At 37.6% G+C, this 11,354-nt stretch overlaps 1 pseudogene; it reads left to right on the top strand.

Moving 5' to 3' along the window:
- The first annotated feature begins 292 nt into the window (after positions 1–292).
- LOC134573663 (general transcription factor II-I repeat domain-containing protein 2-like) lies at positions 293–11,000 on the top strand (annotated as a pseudogene).
- The last annotated feature ends 354 nt before the right edge of the window (positions 11,001–11,354 follow it).

Genomic DNA, 11,354 nt, shown 5'->3' with positions numbered 1-11,354 from the left:
CTCTAGCGGCGCCGGCCGTTCTACACAGGAAACCTCCACTTTACGTGCATTCAGGAAACCTCCACTTGTTTTTATATTGAGCGCATGCCATCCTGTGATGTGACAGATCCAACGGCTGCCTGAACCCTTCTCTCCTGTACTGTAAGTACATATGATGTATGTGGGGGGGGGGGGGGAGGTCTGCTTATTATTCTGCTTAAAAGTCTGAGCGGTAAACTTTGGATATACTGACCACTTCCGTGTCACTTTACAGTGGTATAGGGACCATAAACTACGATCAAATAACCCAAAAATGTCCAAGAAAAGAAAATTTGATGCAGAGGGAAGGCAATTTCAGGAGAGATGGGAAAGTGAATACATGTTTGTGATTAATGGAGACAAGCTGGTATGTCTTATTTGCTATGAGGCAGTGATGAAGGAATACAATTTACGCCGGCACTTTGAGACCAAACATGGAGCCAAATTTGCTAACCTTAGCCACCAGGAAAAGCAACAAAAGGTCCAAGAATTAAAAGGTAGCCTGCATTCTCAATGGAATATTTTTGCAAAAATGACAGCAAAAAATGATGCAGCAGTGAAAGCCAGCTATCTTGTGGCTGAAGAAATTGTGCGAGCTTCAAAGTGCTTTTCAGAAGGTGCATTTGTAAAGCAGTGTATGCTGAAGGTATGTGAACAGGTGTGCCCTGAGCAGAGACAGGCTTTTAACAATGTCTGCTTGTCAAGAAACACCATCACAGACCGAGTCAGGGACCTAGCCTGTAATCTTAAAAAAAAGTTGGCTGAAGAGGCATGCAGTTATCTGGCATTTTCATTAGATGTTGATGAAAGCACTGACAATACTGATACAGCTCATCTAGCTATTTTTGTAAGAGGTGTGAAGGAAGACTTGTCTGTCAGTGAGGAGCTCTTTGATGTGGTCGCCATGTATGGGACAACAACTGGGATGGACATCTTCAATGCAGTGGAGGAATCCGTAAATAAAATGAAATTACCTTGGGAAAAGTTGGTGGGACTTACTACTGATGGCGCTCCAGCAATGTGTGGAGAGAGAAATGGCTTGGTTGGACTGTTAAAAGAGAAAATGAAAAAAAGTAATTGTCACACGCCGCTGATAACATCACTGCATTATCCACCAAGAAGCTCTGTGTGGCAAGGTTCTGCAACTGGATAACATAATGTCCACAGTCACGAAAACAGTGAATTTTCTGCGTGCACGGGGTCTGAATCATCGTCAGTTACAACAATTTTTGAAGGAGGTGGGCATGGAACTTACAGATGTGCCATACCATACAGAAGTAAGGTGGCTGAGTAGGAGCACCGTTCTCAAGAGATTTTTTGAGCGTTTGGAAGAAATTACTCTTTTTATGCAAAGTAAAGGGAAGCCCTTGTCAGAACTGTCAGATCCAAACTGGCTGTGCGATTTTGCCATGTGTGACATAACAGAGCATCTCGCCCAACTGAATCTGAGGCTGCAGGGCCGCAAACAAGTCATAACCTCAATGTATGAGGCAATAACAGCTTTCCAGGAGAAACTGCGCCTATGGAAGTCACAGCTTGAAAAAGACAGTCTTGCCCACTTTCCTATCTGCCAGAGCATCTCAACCTCATTCCCAGGTACTTTTTCATGTGCTCGATTGGGTACCAAAGTGAATCGGCTGATTGATGAATTTAATCGACACTTTTCTGACATTAAAGAACAAAACTTAACCTTTACCAGCTTTGCCAATCCCTTCAACATCGATGTTGACAGTGCACCACATCACCTTCAAATGGAATTAATAGAACTTCAGTGCAACAGCAGCCTGAAAGCGAAGTTCCAGGATGCGACAGTCGACGACTTTTACCGTCTCCTCCCCCCTGCTTTGATGCCACAGCTCCGACTTCAAGCTGCACGTGTTCTGTCCATGTTTGGGAGCACCTATGTGAACAGATGTTTTCAGTCATGAATCTGAACAAGACCAACCTCAGATCACGCATCACTGATGATAACCTCCATGCTGTTTTGCGGATTGCTACAGCACAAGACCTAACGTCAGACATCGATGGATTGACCTCAGGAAAACTATGTCAGCCATCTAGTCAGAAAAGTAAAAAAAAGTTAATGCCTTGTGTTTGCCATATGTGTAATAAACAGTGTTTGGCAATATTTGTATGTTTAAAAAAAAAAAAAATTACTGTGTTACCAAAAATAATTTTTCTAAAAATTGTACAATAATTGTACATTTGAATATCTACTTGCCATTATTCTGACTATGTTTCTGCTTTCAGAGCTAGTTATTACTTACATTATTACAAAAAACAGTAATAATTGAATGCAGTGACAATAATTTATGATAATAAAGAGTGGACACATAGTCCTACAGATACAACCGGCCCTTTGAGGGTGACCAAACTGCTGATGCGGCCCCCGATGAATTTGAGTTTGACACCCCTGATATAGAAGGTCAAGAATACTTGCCCATTTGATTCTCTGCTGCATAGTGTGTCCACCATGTATGTTGATTAAAAATTGTACAGAAACGTCATAATTTTGTAAACCGTTTTTTTTGGTGGTGGTAAGCATTTATTTTGTTGAATAGGTTCAAATCAAAACATGTACAAAAAGAGAGCCTAATTGTTACTGGACCTTTAGCCAAGCATCACACTTTATTGTGGAATTATTAGTTTGGATGCAGAAGATTGGCAATACAATTCAAATGTTTAAAAAAAAAAAAAAAAAAAAAAAAAAACATTCCCAGTGCAGCTGAAACATTTACATGTCAAAATGCAGCATCTAAAAATAACCAAGAAAAATGCAATGTCTTTTGGCTGAACAACACAAATGATTTAAGACGTGATTTTGAGCATGCTTTGCAAAGGTCCTCTAAGGTCATTAACAGACAATGTTCACCCAACTGCAACCAACATACTACAATGATCTGTAACCATGGACTACATCTCATAATCAAGCCACATGTTGGTTAACCAACAAAGCAATGGGCTCTCTGAATTTCCTAAAGAGGTGACCATATCAGATATGGTTTATACAGTAGGGGCAGTTATAATGCATGTTCAAGGAGGCCATTACATTTCATGTTGTGGAAGAAAAGAATGTTTCGGAGGTATATGTTAATATGGTATGCACTGTAAAAACTGTTGACCCAAACAAAGTATGTGGACTTTCAGAAGTAGTTATATATGTTAAAGTGCAGCATTTTCTGTTAACATAACATATATTACAAATGATCTAAGGGAGAGCCTTTTCCACATAAGTGCAACCGTCATGCTACTATGTTCTCTAAACTTGGCCCACACCAGCTACATGTTGGTACACATACAACAAAACAATGTTTCTCTGAACTTCCAAATGAGGTGATATGGTTCGTACGCGATGTGCACTTATAATACATATTCAAGATAGCTATTACAGTAACTGTTGTAGAAGAAAATGAAATGTTTGAGATGAAATAGCATAATCTGTACAAAAAGGTATCAAGGCTTTCAAAAGTATATCAATGTTAAAACCGTGATTAGCATTTAAAAAAATAAAAAATGTTTCCATTTCAATAAATTTCTGTAAGGGAACTGCAAAAATATTTTCTACAAAACTATTAGTCAATTGTGTTTTAGACTTTGCAAACAAAAGTCTATACTAATTAATCTATTTAAAAAGCAAAACTCAATGTGCTACTTTTTCTTAGGTTTGTGTACAGACATCTTTATAGAAGTAAAAAGGTAAGGGCATCATTTAGTAATTTATGTATTAACCTCTACCACTTCTGCTGGAATGCTATTACATGTGTTCATTACCCTCTCAGTAAGCGAATACTTTCTGATATTACTTTTATTCCTTTGCATCTCAAATTTATGTCAGTCCTCTTGTTGTGGTAATTACCACATTTTCCGGGACAGTCCTGTTTTTTTGTGCCCTGCTGTCAAATTGTGCCTGTCTTGGCATTACTACTGCTTTGGAACCGTATGTTTAGCACAGTGCACAGGCAGCAATGCATTTAAAACTGTATATGTGTGAGATATACATAGTCTAAAAGAATAGAATTAAGCTACAGACACATGGTATCTGTACCAGGGAATCTTGAATGCAATATCCTGGGGTAAAGGAACATACATGTCCTTAGTTTGCTTGTCGTCAGCAAACTGTTTGCGGGCTTTCTTGTGCATCATCTTTAGAAGAGGCTTCCTTCTAGGACGACTTGATGCAGTGTACGACTTGATGCAGTGTACCAATTTGATGCAGTGTACGGCGTATAGTCTGAGCAATGACAGGCTGAACCCCACAGCCCTTCAACCTCTGTAGCAATGCTGGCAGCACTCATATCTATTTCCCAAAGACAACCTCTGGATATGATGCTGAGCACGTGCACTCAACTTCTTTGGTCGACAGTGGCGAGGCCTGTTCTGAGTTGAACCTATCCTGTGAAACCGCTGTATGGTCTTGCCCCCTGTGCTGCAGCTCAGTTTGAGAGTCTTGGCAATCTTCTTATAGCTTAGGCTATCTTTATTTAGAGCAACAATTCTTTTTTATAGATCCTCAGAGTTCTTTGTCATGAAGTGCAATGTTGAACTTCCAGTGACCAGTATGAGAGAATGAGAGAGGAATAACACCAAATTTAACACACCTGAGACCTTGTAATACTAACGAGTCACATGACACCGGGGAGGGAAAATGGCTAATTGGGCCCTAATTTTGACATTTTCACTTATGGGTGTACTCACTTTTGTTGCCAACGGTTTAGACATTAATGGTTGTGTGTGGAGTTACTTTGAGGGGACAGCAAATTTACACTGTTATACAGGCTGTACACCTACGACTTCTTTACATTTTAGCAGAGTAATTTCTTCAGTGTTGTCACATAAAAAGATCTAATAAAATATTTACAAAAATGAGACGTGTTTACTGTATATATATTTCCTACCGAAAATGCAAAAAATGCTTAAATTCTTATATTGTTTTTTTGTTTACATAATTTTTCCAATATCAAATGCATATATCTAGAATTACGATTACATATGATGGGGGTGATAGGCTGTTTCTTAATTTCATATGTATATGTTTAGTTAAACAGATATGGCCAGTTCGCTTTATTTTTTGGCCTTATTTGTTTCCCTACCCAGTTCCCTTAGCCTGCGCATTCCAGTTCCATTTGCGTGCGTGTGCACGCGCTGAACTGAAAGACGTCAAAGTCGACTGTATTTGGTGCATCGGAAGTGCATCATTGCAGTCCAGGCTGACACGCATGCCGAATGCTTGTTAATTTTATGAAATAAAGCTTTTTTTACTGAAGATCCATCATCCTAATTACTCTGCTTTCTGGGAACCGTTTTAGCAATTTGTTGGCACCTCTGAACGAGTTATATAGAGCCTGGGACGGCTCTGGGCCATGTAAGTGAGAGTCCATATCCCATCCTCCCCCTTTAACTGTTGTGTTACAGTTCACACTATGTTGTTGTGTTCTTTCAGTCTTTTAGGCTACCAGTGGTAACCTGTGTTTTTTAAACCCAAAGGAATGTTTGTATAACTATTTTTACATTGATATATATATACCGGTATATATATATATATATATATATATATTACCTATTGTGTAAAATATATATATCAAAAATGTTAGCAGTTTCTAATGCAAAGCAGCCAAATGTTGACGAAGGTGTCACTGTGAGAATTAAAGTACCCAAAGTGGACAGAGCAAAAAATGATGCCCGCTCGGTTTTTAGCTGTGGTTCTTAGTAAAACAGAGGATGGCTTTTATAAACTTGGTACTAAAACGGATATTTTGAAAAACAATTGTATGCCAAATCTGAATTCAGTGTTTGCAAAGAGATTTTTAACGAAAGAAGATGTCCGTGCTGTAGAAATATCTTTAAGTCACACAGCAATCAAACAATCCATTGGTACTGGGCAGGGTTTCTGAAAATGCGACTGCAAATCGAAAATGCACCACAAACAGGAGTGCTTGTCGCAAAAAACGATTGCTATGTAATTCAAAGTGTCGCCAATCTGTAGATTGCACTAATAAGTAAGCATAGTTTTATGATATGTTTGTTTAGCAAATTCATTTCATTAATCGTTTGATTCTTTCTATTGCAGTTTTGTAACAGAAACTTGTTTCTGTGTTGCTAAATAAATAACATTATGTGAACTTTATTCTCGTTTGATTGTACTAACTTGCTTCTTAAACGTTGCTGTTCCAGCAAAAGATCTTATTTTGCACTTTAACAAGTGCCTAGTAGGTGATGTGAGAAATGAATAAATTTTCTGCACTTTAACTGATCAGCCTAGTTAATGTGCACATTAACTAACATATCTACTAAACTGATTTTATTTCAATGGAGTGCTTCTTTAAATAATGCTCAATATTTAAAGTTTTTACATTTAATAAGATCGATTCCAAGCATCTTGTGATATCACAGTAGTAAAATCAATGAACTCACTTTTCTCCCACCGTCCTGTGCTTAGTAGAGATAGTGAAATGTGAATGAGAACATGGGAGTTCATACCTGAAGATGCTACAGTTCGAGAATTATTCCCTTTTTCAAACCTATACACTATACCCTAGGCAGTTTTCACATCACATACTTTCAAATCAAAGATCTAAAAAAGTATAGTGAAGGATCTATTTGCAATAAATTGGGAAATCTTAAAATAAATTAACTTGGAGAATAAAGAGAACCACGCAGCTGAGATCTAGGACAGTAAAAAAAAAAAAATTGTTAGGCACTTACTTTAAATAAAATGTTTAGTTATGTGTCATTAAGGAGTTCTATTTTTCTGATTTCTTCAAAGCCCTTCCTGAATTTCCTCATTAGTCTTCACATATGCTAATTGAAGTTGATTTGTCTTCAGGAGAGTCCAGTAAATTCAGAATTTCTTCATTTTACACCTTTAATTTAGAATAAAATACATAACACCTTAAATCTTGGCTTTACTCGTTAATTCGATACATTCAAAACTGGGATGCTGTCAAAGTTGGACCTTCCCACTAGTTAACCCATATCTCAGCTAATACTTGAAGAACCCAATAGAAGCTGGGATTGCAAGACGAAAAAAAAAATACTTTATACAATTTTAAACATAAAAGGGCATTTCCTAGTGAAAAATAAATAAATTAGTGTGAGTAAGAAAAATGTCCTTGCTTAAACAGAGCCTTTGTGAAATTCACAGTTTTGTGCATGTCATGTGTAACGGAGCTCCAGTACTCCAACCAAGTACCTCCGTTGATGGATGCTCCTAGTGCTTCCCGAGGGCTCCAAGCACTCCTCCAGACACCATAAGCACTGCAGACCGCGAAACTGAAACAAGCTCTTAACCCCTTCAGGAATAAAAGGGAATCATGTCATGTGTCCTTAAGGGGTTAAAAGAGCTTAGTGATTATAGCTAGGGGAGTATGTCGAGTTTAGCAATCCCTCAGCGTAAATGCAGCCCTTTTCCCCCCAATCATGAGACGAGGCTCTATGTTGAGGGTAAAAAGTGGAATGTGAATTGAAACACAGAATGAAGGAGGATACATTTACTAATGCTAAGTTGAATATGGATAAAGATTTGTAAAGTTATCAATGCCATATCGAAGAAAGAAAAAAGTTCCAACCCCCCCCTCCCCTATTCTGGAGGATAAGAAATTCAAGACGACAAGGAGAGAAGAGAAGAGACCCCGGAAAAGCAAAGCAATGGCACAGATAAGGATGGTGAACGCACAGTGACCGAAGAGGAAGAAATACCAGTGTCAAATATAGAATTGTAAGACCACAGAAAGTATTTGATTCACCATGTCTCCATCTGGGAAACACTTCCAAATTTACTTCCACTCGCAAATACATTTTAAACACTTTAAAAGTAGGCAAATACTCACTCTTCTCATTCATTAACTGCAACGCAAGTCCTTTTCACTTTATTGATTTAAATTCTTAGGAATCCTCTTACTTTGGTGCTATCACTATTAATGCCACAGCCCCTTATCACACAATGTACTTTATAAAGATTTAGATTGAGGTTTGAATTTAGGGACTGAACCACCAGTGTGTTTTTAAATTATTTATAAGGAGTACTGGATGAGACCTGTATGTTAAACTTTATTCCTGAATATGTGAAACCACACAATAATAGTGATTGAGAATCCAATAGCTATAAGTGTTTTAAGTGCACTAATTGTATTTATAATGGATTCACCAGTTGTATGCACTTGATGCTATGATTTTTTTTCCTTGTTCTATTTGGATGTGATGATATAAATATGCACTACTCACTTTTTAGACTATTTAGACTTGACAAAGGTACAAAAGAGTGCAGAAATTGTGTCTGTTTCTGTGTTCCTTCGTTAAAGACTGCCTTATGAGGAAACCCTGGGTGTGCACAGACAGACATTGTGTATTTTGAACAGTGAGGTAAATGACATACACATTAAGCCTAATGACAATTTATCATTCAATTAATAGGTAGCTCTGAAGTAGCTTAGACATATGGATGAAACTCACTATGCCATCAGACTGTGAGGGTCAATGTGGTGGTTTTAAACCATGATTATTATGCATCAATTGCCGAAACTCTTTTGGGAGATGGCACTACCTATTTATTTCTACAAAGGAATTCCAATGATGAAATCTTTCCTGAGATTGAGGTAGATTACTACAAATAAAAAGAGTGGATCATAAAAGTCAGCTCCCTTAGGAATAGTCCGAGTAAGAAACTCTTCTACCTCAAATCTCCCCTGTACCAACCTTTACATTCCCCTTCTGTACCCTATACAAATTGTTTAAATTACAATCTGGTAACAGCTTGTGAACAGTGCCTTTGATGTCCATTGTATTGATTTTTTTTTTACAAGTCATTCTTTTTAAATATTACCCTTACTTATAAAAGTTAGGGCTTCCTACATTTATATCATTGTTCTCCCTTCCTTCAGGTTTACCTGTTTTCCGAGGATTCCGGTTTAGTGTCTTCACAAGATTATTGATTAGGGTAATTCCCTTATCTTAGGAAGAACTAATACAGATGACCTTGGTGCTATTGCACCTCAGCCCCTGGTTACTTCACGGGCTGGGGGGGGAAAATTCAATGTTTTTCCCCTTTTGTGTTGATATTTATGAGAATACAGTATTGGAACCCAATAGAGCCTTATAAATTAACAAAAAGGAAAGGGGAATAAAGGTTACAGTAACCCTTTAAGGGAGGCATTACTGTAGGCCAGTATCTCAGGAAGAAAACTGCTCCTCCAGCGAAGATTTCTTAGAAAAAGTAATGACTCTTAGGGGACAAAGGCTAAAGATCATTCTAACAAATCAGACATTCAAGTTACAATCATTCATCAACTGTTCCTCTTCAAATGTAGTCTACTTAGCAAATTGCACATGCAGAATCCAATATATTGGCAAGACCACGCAGCAATTCTGCCCAAAAAATATTGCAACACATCCATACTATAAAAGCTCAGTGACACACCAATCGCACGTCATATATACACACACATTTTCATGGAGGTTCTGCATCCAATCTGACCTTTCAAGCTATCAAAAGGGTCAGATCATCACCAAGGGGTGGGGATATTAACCCCAAACTTTTACAAAACAGAATCTAGGTGTATTTACATATTTAAAACCTTGTCCCCCTTAGGTTTAACTAGGACATGGAATGTTTGGATCACCGATTATTATTTCTGTTTGACTCTTAGGAGTCAGTTTAAATTACAGATGGTTAATCCTAAGTAGTATTTCTTTTAACTTTCAATTACCTAACCATCATTGATCTTTCTTGATTTTTAACATTCAGGATTTTTCTTCAACTTTTTCTATTCTAAAATTAGATTTTTGAGACAGTTCCTTCTTTAAAACAATTACTACCAAAAAACCATCTGTACTGATGGTTGACTTTACAGTCCCCGCGTATTACACAGTTTTACATTTATGGATAACTTTATTTTGCACCCATTTTTTGAAATTTGGTATATACTTTCACAGGTTTGCACCTTGGCTTTATTCATTGGATTTACATGCCAGGATAAATCTATAATCTAAGGAAGAAGGACAAGTATCCTAGTGTTTTTTTTTTTTTTTTTTTGGAAGCCGGTACACATCCTAACTATCCCATACAAGGTCCAGAAATCCACTACAAGGCATTAGAGGAACAGAAGAAGCACAAGAAATGCAAATGCCATAAAAACCAAACCTGAAACAGAGGAGACGACAATAGTGTTAATTTATCCAATAAGATCATTATTTCGGATCGCTACTCTGTTGTGAATAAGGGACTAACGTTTGTCCCTGTGAGGAAACTGGTCCCATTTCATATGGATATTAAAATATATAAACTTCAGAAAACTCTATACAGTAATTAAAGAGGCTGGCTACAATAACCATTTTCCCTCCGGGGATAAAAGGGATATTCACACAAACAATTCTTCCATCAAATCGCTCATATACGCGGTATAATGTGATGTTAACAAAATTTTAAAGGCACTATCACACTACAAACACAATTTGACAAAACAAGAAAATGCTCTGACATTTGATTCAAGATCCTTTCATTGTTATCCGCCCTGCCGATACAGGGGGAGCAATTGTGATCCAAGCATATTCGAAGTACAGACAGGAGATTATGCAACAACTTGATACACCGTGAACTCACTTCTGATCCAGTGAGAAAATTTCAAAAAACAATTTCTGATCACATTGATTTGGGACTCTCCACAGGATACCTTGATAATCAATTGGCTAAATATTTACTTGTTGTTCATCCTAAGCACCCTATCCTTTACACGATACCCAAGATTCACAAAAGTCTGGATAATCCACCCACCAGGGATGGACGTATTGAACCCATTGCTAAATATGTTGACTTTCATATTAAATACAGCATACACAAGTTACCAACATGTTTCAGAGACAATAAAGATTTCTTGACTCAAATCCGTACAGTGACCCTTGAAGATGATAAATATACTTCTTGTGAACTTGGATGTACAAAGTCTGTACACAGTAATTCCTCACACGGAAGGTATCCAAGCAGTTTGTAAAGTTCTCTGTACTTTTGGAATATATTCTGGTCCTCCCATTGAATACCTTATGGAGTTTCTAGCTATCTTTCTTACATGCAATTACAACAAAATTGAGGACTCATTTTATTTCCAAGTCACTGGAACATCGATGGGGGCAGCTATGGCACCCTCATACGCAAACGCCTTTATGTTCTGATTTAAACAGAAATTCCTGCTTTCAACATACAAACATAAGATTGTTAAATATTTGTGGATGTGTTCCTCAATTGGAAGGGCACCTCAGAGGAACTAATCCAGATGGTAGAATAGGTAAACTCTTCACCACTACCAGTAATACTCACACTGACTTGGAACCATGCATCGATTCAATTC

The sequence above is a fragment of the Pelobates fuscus genome, chromosome 9, assembly GCF_036172605.1.
Source record: "Pelobates fuscus isolate aPelFus1 chromosome 9, aPelFus1.pri, whole genome shotgun sequence".
Classification (NCBI taxonomy): domain Eukaryota; kingdom Metazoa; phylum Chordata; class Amphibia; order Anura; family Pelobatidae; genus Pelobates; species Pelobates fuscus.
This window is presented reverse-complemented; position numbering and strand designations above follow the sequence as displayed.